General features: G+C 48.9%; 1 protein-coding gene across 15 annotated transcripts in view; it reads left to right on the forward strand.

Annotated features, from left to right (window-relative positions):
- Positions 1-14,674, forward strand: part of Jakmip1 (janus kinase and microtubule interacting protein 1) — a 124,763-nt gene that overhangs the window by 7,060 nt on the left and 103,029 nt on the right. The window contains exon 1 of one of the 15 annotated variants that reach the window (XM_030254876.1): positions 1,176-3,305. The exons of 9 other annotated variants lie outside the window; for them this stretch is intronic. The gene's annotated coding sequence lies outside the window, so the exon portion shown is untranslated. Of the gene's footprint in view, positions 1-1,175; positions 3,306-13,730; positions 13,754-13,855; positions 14,322-14,360; positions 14,635-14,674 lie in introns of those variants that run through there. 5 more of the 15 variants (XM_030254877.1, XM_011240787.3, XM_030254881.1 and 2 more) reach the window with 5 other exon arrangements.

Below are 14,674 nucleotides of genomic sequence, written 5' to 3' on the forward strand. Positions count from 1 at the left end.
CCTGCCTTCAAGTCCTTGTCTTGAATTCCTGCCCTGACTTCCTGCAGTGACTGACAGTAACCTGTAACAACTCCCACCGTGCCCACCTTGAAGTTGTTATGGGTCAATATTGTGTCACACCGACAGAATGCAAACTAGACCAGAAATTGGTACCAAGGGGTGTTGCTATAATTGACCTGACCATGTTGTTTGGGGCAATGGGAGAAACATTTGAAGCTTTGGGCTAGAAAAGCCATTTGCGCTCAGAGCTTAATGGTCTATTCTGTGGGAGCTTGTGGGTGCTGAAATCTGTGCAGACAGTGGAGGCCTGCCTTGTGAGGCTTCAGAGGAAAAGTTTGAGAGTCCATCAAAGACACTGTTGGGGCCATTTTATGATAGATTTTGAGTGGAGACTGTAGTTTCTGGTCAACTGAGGCTGAAGAATCAACAGTGATTAATAAGACACCAGTATCACTGAGATCTTCTGGGAGGTGTCTCCTCTGGGTCAGCACACAGAAGCTGAGGTCCAGAAGGGGCCAAGGCTGCAGCTCAAGCTGGCCACAGAAGTTGGTGACGCATAAGAGTCCCTTAGGTAGTTCTGGATTTGAAAGCATGAAGGGGCCATGGAGAGCAGCTGAGGCTTGGCACTGGAGAGGCCAGGCCAGGCCAGGCCACCAGTGAATGTATAGCTTCAAAAGCAGTGAAACCATTAAGATTGATGGTATCATGGAGAGAAGTTTGGAGGCCAAGAGAGGCCATTGGTGAAGGTATGGCTGTGGGCACCCCAGGATATTAGAGATGTTGGACCCTGGGACATCCTGCAAGGACAGTAGTGGGTGTGAAGTGCAGCTGGTTAGAGCTGACAAGGCAAGCTACGGGTTCTGTGGATGGCAGAACTGAAGGGGTGGTTACAACCAATCATTTAGAGCCCAGAAAATCAAGGGTGAGTCCAAGATGGACATCGAACTTTTCCCACTGTTGAGTATTGGTTTGGTTTTGTTTTGCTTGTAACTGTGGTCTGGTCCTTCCCTCTCGGAATAAGGAAACATGGAACTTGTTTTGGGTTTCACACAGGCATTCACAGTTAATAGAGTTTTGGTTTTATTCTTTATATTTTATGTGTGTGAGTGTTTTGCCTGCATGCATGTAAGTGCACTGTGTGTGTGTGTGTGTGTGTGTGTGTGTGTGTGTGTGTGTGTGTCCTTCAGAGATCAGGAAAGAACTAGTTGCAAGGTAAGTTGGAAATAGAGTTACAGATGGTTGTGAGCCACCATGTGGGTGCTGGGTTACAAACCCAGATCCTCAGCCAGTTCTCTTAACCACTGAGCCATCTCTCTAGACCCTGGATTTTTATTTATAAAATTTTTGGGTTTATTTTATGTGTTTGAGTGTTTTGCCTGTATGCACATATGTATGTATATGTTATGGATGGTTGTGAGACATTAGGTAAGTGCTGGGAACCGAACCTTGGTCTTCTGCAAGAGCTCCAGTGCTCTTAACTGCTGAGCCATCTCAGAAGCCCTGATGTTGGATTTAAAAAGAAATCATGGACTTTAAAATCATTGACAATTTTCTTTTTAAAGAGTAGAACTTTTAAAATTGGACTGTCTTTTATATTGTGATAGTAACATGAGATCTTAGGGCCAAGGAATGAAAGAGTATGGCTTGAAGTGATATATTTGTGTCTCAATTTCACTCAGGGTAGAATGCCATACTATTTTTTTAATGACATTATTTATTTGTTGAGGGGAGAGTACCTGCTACAGCTGTGTGGATGTGAGAGGACAACATGTGAGCGTTGGTTCTCTCCTTCCACTGTGTGGCACCTGGGGATGGAACTCAGACCATTAGGCCTGGCCACAAAGTACTTTTATCTGTTGAGCCATTTCTCATACTTTGCTTTGCCAGCTTGATACAGACCTGGACACTCCTCGGAAGAGAGAGCATACATTGAGGAATTGCCTCCATCAGATTGGCCTGTGGGCGAGTCTAAGGAGTATTGTCTTGATGTGAGGTGTGAGATGTGATGGGAGAAGACCCGTCCATTGGGAGTGCTGCCACCCCGTGTAGGTGGACCTAGGCATGTGAAAGACATGGGGGGCAAGCTAGTAAGCAGCATTCCTCCATGGTCATTCTGTTCCTGTTTTGAGTTCCTGTCCTGGCTTTCCTGGATGATGGACAGTAAGCTGTAAGATGAAATAAACCCTGGTTGCTTTTGGTCAGTGCTTTATCCCAGCAACAGAAAGCAAAGTAGAACACTGGAGTTTTGTGCTTGCAAATCCCCTGGACAAAAAGATGGGGAAGGTCTTGTTTGGCACTGTGCAGCAGACAGAAGTTGTCTCCTGGGACAGCACATTCGGGCAGCTATTGGTCTGTTATGTGTTGTTCGGTGTGACCTGAGTGTGGCCTCTTCCCCCTATCCAGGGCCTGGTACACTTCAGTGCCCTGATGACTTCAGCCTAACCATGGCAACCTGGGACTGGGCACTGGCCGCCTGCTTTCTCTCCCTGTGGCCCTGGCTTGGCTGAAGGACCACTTTGAGGAATGAAAGAGGTTCTGTGTGCATCAGTGGGGTCTGGGCTTTGTGGTGGTAATGTGCTTGTGTATTCCAGGTCACAGGGACGTGCTGGCTCAGCCTTCTGGCCTGTAGCCTCTCCCTCGCAGTGTTTTGAGTCCAGAGGTTTTGGTACTTAACTCGGGGATGGACAGAGTGGGATGTGCCATGGGAGGGGTGTCCTGTTTCCCCGCAGAGCTGAGGCATAAAAGTCAGGTGGGTAGCGACAGATTAGAGGGCTCCTTCCATGTCCCTTTTAATAGTGTTTTGGAGGCTGGCACTGTACCTGTGCACTCCAGCATGGGACACTGTTTAATGATGTCAACAATCTGCATCTTCCATTGAGGCAGTCCACCTCCTTCCCTGTTCTACATGACTTCTTAAAACAATAACAACAACAACAAAAATAACCGATGTAAATTTACAGACCATAAAGCTAACTAACCATTGCAATGGTTCTGGGTCCTCCATGCCCAGCCCTGTGCTGGGAGCATCCAACCAGGAGTCCAGTTTAGTGGCTCCTCATCTCCCCAGCAAGAGCATGGGAGTACCCCGAAGCTGGGGAGAGGACTTGAGGAGTGGGGGAGCGGCCAAGGGAGGCCTGCTGGCACAGTGCAGGGAACCCTAGCTGCCTCTCTGCCAGTTTCTGGAACATGCCGGACTCTTGCTGTGACGAGCATTTCTGTTTGCTGTTTGCTCTCTGGAAGGCTGTCTTCTGCCCTGGCCCTGGATGACTGTTTGGCTTCCTTCCCATCTTAAAGTGCTGTCGCAGGTCAGAACTCCACTTTCCCCTCATCCTTGCTTCAGTTTCCTTCTGAGAGTCATCGTGAGCTGATATGACTTTGTTTCCCTCTTTCACGTCCACTCTCCACCCTGAAGAGCATCATGCATGCGGAGACTCATTTCCCAAGTTTTCAGCCATCCAGGTGGTGTTCACGTGCACCACTCATCACTGCTGCGTGGAGGTGGGGTGACTTAGTTTTCCCCATGCTGCCTTGCTCACTCTGAGCACAAGGCTTCATTTTTTTCTGGGTTCTGCATCCTCTGTAAGATCTGGAGGGTGTCCTTATTTTTCCCCGGTCTGCTGTTGCTAAGGCATGAAAGGCTAGCCCAGTATAAGGTTTGTGATACCCCTGCTGGAGGTGCTTAGACTGAGTGAGCGTCCTCAGGCTTGGAAACTCAGGTACCTGTGTCAGATGACCAGGAGACCTCCGGAGCTGAGCTGCTGTTGCAGCAGTGTGGCTCCTGAGCTCTGAGACATGACTCCAGCAGGCAAGGGGTCAGACTTACTAATGTGAATAAGCCCAGGGGTGAGTGGAGCCATGGGCATGTGGGGAGAGGGTCCTGCTGGGGAGGTGTTGAGTACTGTTAATATTACTAGTTGCTGTTTCAATTTTATGATGTAATCACTAGAATATTTAAAGTGACAGACTGATGGGGTAGGCTCGGGGCTAACTAGCCCCGCCTCCCCGACCCCTGCCCAAGGCCTGGGCTTGCTCTAGCACTGCACAACTGAAGTGACAGTATCCATGTTGGGCCCTGCTGCTGTAGGCTGAAGCTCCCTGAGGCTAAGTGTTGGTAGTACAAGGTATTTACACCCACCAGTTTCCCCACCCCAACTCTGTCTTCTGTTGCCTGTGTGACCTTGGGCCAGGGAGGATTGTGGCTCTTTGGTTTCCTGTTCTGTGAACCAGAAGCTCAGCCTGATGACAAACAGTGACAGGGAACCATTGTCCTCAGCAGGGTTTCTTGTATCTTGGGCCCCCAGGTCTTAGAGAACCTGGAGCTGCCTTTGTTGGGGAGGGGAGAGACCCACAGGGCACACAGTTTGAATAAAAATACAAACCTAGTATTGACACCAGCCCAAATGGCTTTTTGAAGGCTGGAGGCAGGGAATACTGATGGTCCCATCCACAAGGTTTTCTGCTCATAGCTTTGTGCTGTGGGGTGGGAGTGGGAGGGCTCACAGTTGCTTATCACTAACTTGTAGCCTAGGTAGTCACTCTGATATGTCTGGAGAGTGCTGGACACTCCTAGTGTCACTTCTACTAAGGGTATTAGTTTCTCAAGTCGGCTACAATATTTTACCCTAGAAACTTAAGATGTTTTCCAGTACTTCCCTACATGGCTGTGGCCCCTGCTATCTCCAGCAGGGGTGCCTAATCTACCACTTTCTGCCAGGCCAGTTAGGACACTGTGTGTTGAATGATCCCTTGCTGGCTTCTTCCGTGGAGCTCTGGTGCCTGAAAGTGTCTGGCAGGTATCAAGGTGGAAGTGGGTTGGGCTCACACATAAATTGAAATGACTTTGGCTATGTGATCGAGGGTCGTGTGTGTGTGTGTGTGTGTGTGTGTGTGTGTGTGTGTGTGTGTGTGTGAGTCCTGTGAGTTTCAGGTGCTTCCTGAGACTTCTAAGTTTTATTTACTTCCTAGGGAATTAAAAATATCTTTATTTTGTATGTATGAGTGTTTTTCCTGCAGGTGTACATGTGTTATGCATGTCTGGTGCTCAGGGAGGTCAGAAGAGGGCATCAGATCCCTTGGAACTGGAGTTATGATTGACTATAAGCCACAAGATGTGTAGATTTGGAGAAATGAACTTAGATTCCCTGCAAGGGCAACAAGTACTCTCAGTTACTGAGCCTTCTCTACAGCCTCCAACTTCTTGAGTCCTTTAAGTCCTCTCTTTCCATGAGTGATCAGACACCATGACCAAGGCAACTCTTAGAAGGACAACATTTAATTGGGGCTGGCTTACAGGTTCAGAAGTTCAGTCCGTTATCACCAAGGCAGGAACATGGCAGCATCCAGTCAGGCATGATACAGGAGGAGCTGAGAGTTCTACATCTTCATCTGAAGGCTGCTAGCAGAATACTCACCTCCAGGAAGCTAGGGCAAGGGTCTTAAATCCATGTACACAGTGACACACCTACTCCAATAAGGCCACACCTCCAAATAGTGCCACTCCCTGGGCCAATCATATTCAAACTATGACAATAAGGGAATATTTCCTAGTTGTTACAGACACATTATATGAATGGAGGCAATGGGCTGTCCCTGGAGCATCCTCTGGACAGGGAACGGACTTGCTTTGTTGGCTGCACTGTCTAGCCACTGTTCCTGACCAAGCAGGCTTTCTCTGTTTGCCCATTCCTGCCCAGCCAATGCCATGCCTTCATTTGGAGCTCATCTTCATTACCAGGCTTTCCTTCTGAGATTCTTCTCCCACAGCATCATGTGCCCCCTCCCCAGACCTCCCTCAGCCTGTTTCTGTAGTTTTGCTCAAGACTAACACTAGATGCTCCAAGACACAAACTAGCCCTGTTGCTGTAGGGTATCGGGAAATGGGAGTCCTCCAGCAGAGGACAGGGAAGCAGGCAGAATCAACCATTTCATAGTATAAGTTGTCATTTTGAGAGTTCACAAGCCCCAGGCCACTGGGTTGCAGCTATCTTTCAGTTTTTGCTGGTGAATGGTGAGGAGGGCTTTGCAGGTAAGCTAGGAGGTTGAATAGTGGTGTCACTCAGGCACTGAGGCAGGCCGAGAGCTTTCGGTGCTGTCTGACCTGTTCAGTTCATAAGGCCCTTCTGTGCCCTAGAGCTTCCTTGGCACCCATACCGATAGCCTCAAGAGCAAGGTATGTTTGAAAATTTTAGCCGCCACCACCACACCTTGGTGTGAAGCCTTGATCTATCATGAACCTAACCTGAGGACCTCGTCCTGCCTTCTGATGAGGAGATCCACTTGAAGACCTCAGATGTGCCAGCCGTGGAGGCTGGCAGCAGGCATTCTGGACTGCAGCTGGTGTCCTGTGGCCGTTCGATGAGGAGTCCATTTGCTCCTTCCCATTTACCGGCACCAGAGAGGGAAGAAAATGATGGATCTGAAAAACAAGCCGTTGAAGAAGCTTAAAATTGTCTATCGACATTAAACATAAATAACTCTTGGCTCCTGAGTTATCTGCTGAGTGCAGTCCCTGCTTCATTTAAAGCAATAAAGGGAACAGAGGAATGGAAAGATGAAAGCAGTGGGTGAGGGAGAGTCCGGTCAGTGTCCTCAGGATGAGGGACACGGGTCTGCCCATGCTTACACCCAAGCATGTATAGACAGCACTGAGTGAACTCAGTGGGTTTAATAAAGACAGAGCTTGTCAGTTTGAGAGGGAAACATGGTTGGTGGGGTAGGGGAGGAGCTGTAGAGGAGTGGGTGAGGATGAGCTTGATAAAAATTATATGCATATATAAAATTATTGAACAATAATAAAGGGAAAAAAAGACAAAATGGCAGAGGCCAGTCCAATCATTCCAATGACACTATTAACCAGGAATGTGTGAGACAATCCAATCAAAAGATGGATGTTTTCAGAAAGGATAGAACCTGTGCTCCAACTCTATGCTATCTTAATCCACCTGGTCTACTGTAACAAAATATCTTAGGCTTGGAGCTTGTAAATAAAGTAAATTTCTCTCACACATACTGGAGGGTGGTAGTCTCAGAGTGCGTACATATTCAGTGTCTGCTGAGGGCCTGCTTCTCTGTAGCTAGCAGGTTTCCTGGTGAGCCCCCCTATGTCAGGGAGGGCTGCCATGCCTTGGGTCTAACCCCACTTGTGGGGGCAGAACTTCACCAGTCACCTCCCTGCCCCACCGCAGGCTGTCACATTTGTTAGGTCTTAGAGGCGCATGTCTGACTCAGATCTGGGAACATAAGACCTTGGACCACAGCACTGCCCCGTGAGACACATTTTAGATCCAGAGGAATAAACAGACGTTGAAGGATGGGAATAGAAACCCAGAGAAAACTAGAGTTGCTCTGTGGATATCAAACAAAATAGACTTTAAAATAAAATAATCACTAGAGACGAGGAACAACATTTTGTAAGTATAAAAAAGGATTGTTTTCACAGGACAAGTTAACAATTTGTCAGCATGCTCTCACTTAACAACGTAGCATCAAAATTCATGAGCATAACCCCCAAAATGAAGGGAAGTATTCAATAATGATAGTCACTCACACACTTCATTTTCCTGCACCCTTTGTGGTGCTAGGGATGCCACCCAGGCTCTCAAACACACGATTCAGTGCTCTATACTGAGGCACACCCTCCACTCAATATCCCATTCCTTTTTAAATTTTCTAATTTTTGAGCATTTTTTTTATTCTTTGTGAATTTCACATATGAATATCATGTATTGTAGTCATATGCATTCCCTGTTCCCCTTTTATCCTTCTGGACCTCCCTCCTCCCCCCAACTACCCAACAGCCCCTCCCCACTTTAGGCTCTCTTCTTTTTTCTTGTCACTAACGGAGTCCAGTTAGTGCTGCCTGTGTGCATGTACACCGGTGTGGGGCCATCCGCTGGAGCTTGGCAACCTACCAGGAGCCACAACCCTAAAGGAAAAAAAAAAAAAAAAAAAAAAAAAAGACTCTTCCCTTCCTCAGCAGCTATTGGCTAGCGATAGCTCTCAGCTGGGGGCGGGGCCTCAAGAGCCCCGCCCATCCATGCTGAATGTTGACTGGCTGGATCTTGTGCAGGCAATCTCAGCTGCTGTGAGTTCGTGAGCGCATTGGTTCCCATCATGCCTAGAAGACACTGGCATAGGTCTCCTATTCTCCAGAACCTTTTTTGCCATGTTACCTGAAGTAGAGGCAGGCGTACTGTAGATGCCCCTTTAGGGCTAAGCACTCTAATTGGCCGTGAGCCCTTCACTAAGTGCAGTTGTGAAAACAAGGCTCTCTGATGAGGGCAGAGAGCAGTATTCCTGTTAATAGACAGAACGAATGGACAGAAACTGACAAAGACGGGGGCACTCGAGCAACACTGTAAAACCACCCGCGGTAACGGGCACTAGCAGAGGTCAGTAGAGGGCGCAGATTTCTTCCTGGGCGACATCCAAGGCCCCGCTTTTCCTTTTACCTTCTCACAATCCTTCTACCCCCTTATTCCCTGGCTGGGTTGTTCTGGTCTTCTATGACAAGTTTCCCAGCTTGTCCCCTGTCCCTTTGTGACTGTCACCGTTTACCTTCCTGCCCTGCCTGCTGATCGTGTCTACGACCAACCTGAACCGACCATTCTTTTTTGCCCCCAACACCGATAACCCCACTCCTACCACTGTCCAGCCTTCTTTAGGACTCAGGATTCTCCCAAGCTCGCTTCACCTTCCCTTCCGTGGCCTCTTCTCGGGCTCCACCCACCCTAGTGGATGCTTGGCTCTGTATGCCTGCCTCTTCATCGCTGATGTGACTGCTCTGAGGGCGGGTCCTGAACCTGCTACTGCTGCTGAGCCTTCTTATTGCACAAAAGGATTGGAAAGTAGCGTAGTCCTGCACTGAGGTAATGCAGTGTTTATTTGTAGTCTAGACATACCGTCAGTGAAGTATTAATAGGAACATTGATCCTAGCCTGGGTAAGGGTATGCATGATCGGCTGGAAGGAACCTCTCTAAAGAGCATGTGTAGTGGGAAGATAAAGATTAGTTAGCAGTGGCAGCAGTAGCTCCAGGAAGCATTTCATGACTTCATATCCTCTGGTGCTCTGCCTTTGAGCAGCCTGCCTCTTTAGTCCTTTTGCTGCTTTTGATCGGCCCTCCAATGAGAACTAGAGAGCAGGGTTTTTGTTTGTTTGTTTGCTTTTGTTTTTTGCTAAAGTGTTTGACAGGTTCCTCTCCTGTTAGGAATTTCTGTCCTCTCCTGCTGATTCTGAGGGTGGCCTGAGGACCTTGACTGTGTGCAGGGTGCAGAGGCCTTCCTGTGCACATAGGCACTATTTTCAAACTGGTGCTTTGGGGACAGTATACTTGGCTTCTGGTACCTTCTTGCAGAAGGAAGAAGAAGTCCTGGCTCGTTCGCTGTGCTCTCCCTGCATGGGATGATGGGTGTGGCCACACATCTGGGAGAAGAGGGGAGGCTGAGTGAGGGGTGAAAAACTGTGGGCCAGGGTCTTGGGAGGAGGTCCCAGAGGACCTGGGTTTGGCTTCTCTGCAGCCTCTTGGTGATGTTTGAGGGTCCTTTTGCCAAGGGCAGGGCATCTGGCTGGTTTCCACCCATTAAGTAGGGACGGTGGTCCCTGAGCAGTGTGTGACACCTGTACCCATCTCTGGCCTGCTTCCTCATCCTCAGATTAAAGTGTTTAAAAATGATTTTTAAATCAATTATTATTTAAAATGTGTGTGTTTATGTATGGTGGGTGTACGCATGCGTGCCATGCCCACGTCTGTGCCAGAGTGGAGCCAGCGGAGGACATTGGCTGCCTTGCTCTATGGCTTTCTACCTTATTCCTTTGAGACAAGGTCTGTCACTGAACCCAGAGCTACTCCAGAAAGTTTCAGTAATCCTCCTGTTTCAGTCTCCATCATAGTACTGGGGTTACAGGTGCAGGAGACCACACCTATATCTTTATGAGGGCTTTGGAGATTTGAACTCAGGTCCTTCTGCTTGTGCGGCAAGGGCTGTTGTTACCCACTGAGCCATCTCTCCATCCTCCACACCATTAAAAAAACCCACAGCTAAACCATCTTGTTCTAATAAACAAAACGGGAGTGGTGTCAAGTTCAGCTCTTTGTCTCTGCCAACACTGGTTTTCTCTTGAAGACTATTTTACCTTGATGAATTTAACATTTGGAAAAGAAGTCTGGGAGGCCATGCACGGAGTCTGTGGCACGGAGTGCTGATTGACAGCAGGCTTGGCTGTTGCCATGGAAATATCCTGTGTAGCGACAATATACCCAATGTTCCTGCAAATGGCAACATCCATGAGCTCTGCAGGCTCAGATCTCTTCCCAAGAGAGGATGGGATGGCTGTACCCAAGACAGGATGTTGATAAGCACTCACTGGGCAGCCTAGAAAGAAACAAAACCAGACTGGGCCTGTCAGGATCACTCTCCCAGCCTCCAACATCTTCAAGACATACTTGAGACTTCACACATCTGGGTTTGAAAAATGGGCTCTGTACCTGAGTGCTGAATATCTTGCTCCGTTTTAGACATTGGCCCCTCTCCTCTGCCTGGCACTTGTATCGCTGGGATGTCATGAATGAGTCAGGTGGTTGTTAGCTCTTCTGTCCCAAACCTTCAAGCATCAAGGTTGAGAGCTTCCAGGACCACTGTTGACTGATGGATGAGGCTGGGAGCTATGCTCCTCTAAGTATCTGAAACACAGCAGGGTCCTGTGTCTCCTGGAATGTTTGAGATCTTTCTCCACTTCTCCATTGGAGTAACTCTCAATTTGTAGGAAACATTTGGGAAATTGAATAAATGAACCAAGACAGGATAACATAGTCATGAAACTCATGCCTGATGAAAGGGCTCCCACAATAGATTCAAAACACAGACTCCTGTCACTACCTGTGTGGCCTCTTGAAGGGACACATACCCAGTACTTGAGTTGGTAGACAACTGGGTCACTCTAACAAACTCCAGAGGCTGGAACTTGCCACAGAGATTGCTTCTCAATGTGTCACAGGCTGCGTAGTCTGAGGTGAAGGTTCTGGGCTATTCTGGTCTGGTGAGGTCCTTTTTGTTTGCAGTTTGCAATGTTCTCCTGTGCCCTGCTATGCTGGTAACAGGCAGAAGCAAGCTCTCTTTTTTGTCCTGTCCTGCCTTTTGTCATATGAAGTCCCCGCCTCATCATACCATATGACCCTGTTAGGGGCATAGCATATGAACCTTGGGTGTCCCAGCTGCCATCTCTAACTCACTAGGCCCAGCCTTTGTCCTGTCTACTGCTGTGCCTTTCCCCTGCCACACCTTTCCTGGTACCTCCGACCATGCCCAGGCCCCTCTCCTCAGATAGTTCTCTCATCTGCTGTTCCTCTCTGTGTCCCAGATTGGTCCCCCCCATGTAGCTCTTCTCTTCCACATCTCTTCCCAGAGCAGTTCAATATACATGGAGGAGCTGTTCTGGGATTCATGTGTGAGATTCTAGTGGTCAGCATGAATCCCAGGGTGGAGCAGGCAGGGGTGCTGCTGAGTCAGTGTATATGTGAATGAGACTTGGGGTCCCTCCTGCTCTGTCTGCCTGGGTGCCTCTCATCTCCCTTAGGCTCCTGTGCCTCTCTGTAAATTCTCATTTACAGAGACAGGCCCACATCAAGTGTCCCTCCATCAGAGGGGTCCCCATGACTCCTGTGGCTAAGCCTTACCTGGCCTTGTTATGGTATCTTCCCAACTTAACTGGGAACTCCTTGACTGTATTTGTGTTGTGGTAGGGATGGTGTCAGGATGTCCACTCTAGGGTTGGTACTGTGCGGGTGTGTGTGTGTCTGTAGATGACCTCAGGACATCTCCTTCACTCCCTGATGAGCTACTACAAAGCTGGTGAGTAACCCCTCCCCAACCATGGCTGAGCACCCCACTCTCTGAACTCCAAGTCCCTCCCTCCCCATCTCATCTCCCCTCAACCACACTTCCTGGAGCTTCTAGAGAGAAATCATGACACCTGTGAACTCTGGGTCCCCTCCCTCTGGGTCCCTGGCATGGCTTTTAGACAATCTGTGCACACAGCCAGTGCACTCTGCAGAGAGCGCCCTATGTATGTCAAGCCACACTGAGCTCAGAAAGGATGTGGAAACCACAGAAAGAAGTTATTCTTTTCTTGGCCCTCACCAACCGTTCCTACCCATTCTCAGGGGTGGCCCTCACCCACCAGCTCTCTGGGGTGTGTGTACTCTTGGCCTCTTGGCTCACTTCAGCAGAGTTGATGCAGAAACAACAGGAGGCCTAAGCCTCTGGGGAGACTTTTTAAGGGTCCTGTCTCATCAATAAGGGATTCTTGGGTGCTGCAGGCAGTCTGCCCAGAGGCAGGCTTTGCATTCTGGTGGGGAGATTAGCAAATTCTTACAGTCCATCCGAGGCCGAATTCTGCCCTACAAAATAAGGGAAATAATGGATCTTTCTCCAAGAAGTTCAGAGCACTAAAATAATGTGTCAGTTACCCCGCCCCCCAAGGTGTTATACCATCTCAGAAGGGGCAGCCACCCACCCTCACACTCGCAGGATGGCTGGGGCTCTTTGGGCTCTCTTTCTCATGAATGGAGCTAGCTTGACCTTTTCTCTGATTGACCTGACAGCAACTTTGTGGTTCTAGCCTCCGGGCCTAGCATAATAAATGGTCCCTATAAGTCACACTCCTGAACAGGTTAGGACAAAAGACAATAGAGCCATTCCCTGTGGCTGTAACCACTTGCTGAACACATTGTCTAAGGAATTCACCCTTCCTGCTGGATTACTAGCAGGTGGTTATTTCTTTATATATATTTCATGAATGTGTGTTGGCAATTGTGTTCACATGTGTGTGCATGTGTATATATGTCTGTGTACCGTGGAGCCCCGCCCCCAAACCTCCCAGGATGACATCATTTGCCTTCCTTGATCACTCTCCACCTATTGACAAAAAGTCTCTTACTGAACCTGGAGCTTGCCATGTCAACCAGTCTGAGTAGCCAGTTTGCTCTGGAGCACCACCTGTCTCTGGCTCTCCTGTGCTGGGATTGCAGGAGGACCCTCATACCTACTCCTTTTTTTTTTTTTTTTTTTTTTTTTTTTTTTTTTTGGTTTTTCGAGACAGGGTTTCTCTGTATAGCCCTGGCTGTCCTGGAACTCACTGTATAGACCAGGCTGGCCTGGAACTCAGAAATCAGCCTGCCTCTGCCTCCCGAGTGCTGGGATTAAAGGCGTGCGCTACCACGACCGGCTGAATACCTACTCCTTTTATGTGGGTCCTTGAGAACTGAACTCTAGGCCTTATCAATAAGCCATCAGGAAGGACTGTCTTGGTGTGGACAGAGCTATTCACAGGCTTCAGAGCAGCGATTGTCTAAAAGCATTGCCACAGTTTCTGGCACTCCGCAGGAGCTGTAGAAGCGGTGGCTGTTATCAGTTGGCACATATTTCTTCGTTTGTGCTGGATTCCGTCTAGAGAGAGGAGGGTACAGATTCTGGCACTTAGTTATTCTTGCAGAATATGTATCACCCATTTCTACCTCCGTCTCTCCTTTCCAGCCCCTGGTAAGATCACACACACACACACACACACACACACACACACACACACACACACACACACACACACGAGAAGCTCAAGGACAAAGAGGAGTTCCCATACAGAGTGTCGGGAGGGAAGCACCCTACACTCTCCTGAGTGCCTGTAAACAACTCCAGTGACAATTGGATCAGCCTTCAGAGTGTGTGTTTCTGAGTGTCTTAACACACTCAGAGGAGCAGGTGTGTTTTTTTTTTTTTAAGTCAGAAATTGTGTTTGTGGTGGAAAATCGAAAAGTCTGATTATACTGGGAGCTCAGTGTCAAATATTCTGGGATTTCTGTTTTATGGGAATGCCTTGGTGGTGTTTGGTTTTGTCAGCGTGCTTTGTTCTTGGAGGCTGTAGCTGGGTGTGCAGGAAGGAGCCTGGTTGCTCATCTCTGAGTGTGTTCTTGGCGTCTTCCATGAGCATGCCTGAGCTGTGCTGCTCTGAAGAGCAGGGAACAAACCAGGCAGGTCTTTCTGCAGCTGGGGAGTGCCTGGGGTTTCCTTCCTGCCATCTGCAGCAAGTGCCTCACGTTTCTTTATCGTTTCTTTAGCGGTCCAATGATACTGTTGCTTGTTCAACCAGGGGGCCTGGTGGATGGGCTGTGATGAGGGGTGCTGGCTCACTTACACTGCCTGCCACCAGCTAGTTTTAACACTGCTCCTGAGTCTGGAAGCAGCTGTGATATCTTGAGCTTGACTTGGAACCATCTTGAGCTCCATCCTCGCAAGCCTTCTGCCACAATGGACAGGTCTCCTTTTGCAGGTGATGTGGTTGGGAAGTGAGAGTCCAGTTTTCTTGGTGTGTGTGTGTGTGTGTGTGTGTGTGTGTGTGTGCGCGCGCGCGCTCGCGTGTGTGTTTCTGCTGCTCTGTACAGTAGAAGGTAGAAGAAGCAGGCCACAGAGGATGGGCCTGGTCTCCTGCTGGGGTTCAGTCTTCCTGTTTCCTTGCCCCCACCTGCTGCAGTGCTGTGGTATTTACAGAGTGCTCCCTGCGGCAGGTGCTGTAGCTTCCTCCTCAGCCTTTCAACCTCCACGGCCAGAGGAGGCAAATCCTGGGATGTAACAGCCACTGAAAGGTGAGAGCTATGAGTGGGGGGGGGGGGCACCCCTGGAGTG

This window comes from Mus musculus, chromosome 5 (genome assembly GCF_000001635.26).
Source record: "Mus musculus strain C57BL/6J chromosome 5, GRCm38.p6 C57BL/6J".
NCBI lineage: Eukaryota > Metazoa > Chordata > Mammalia > Rodentia > Muridae > Mus > Mus musculus.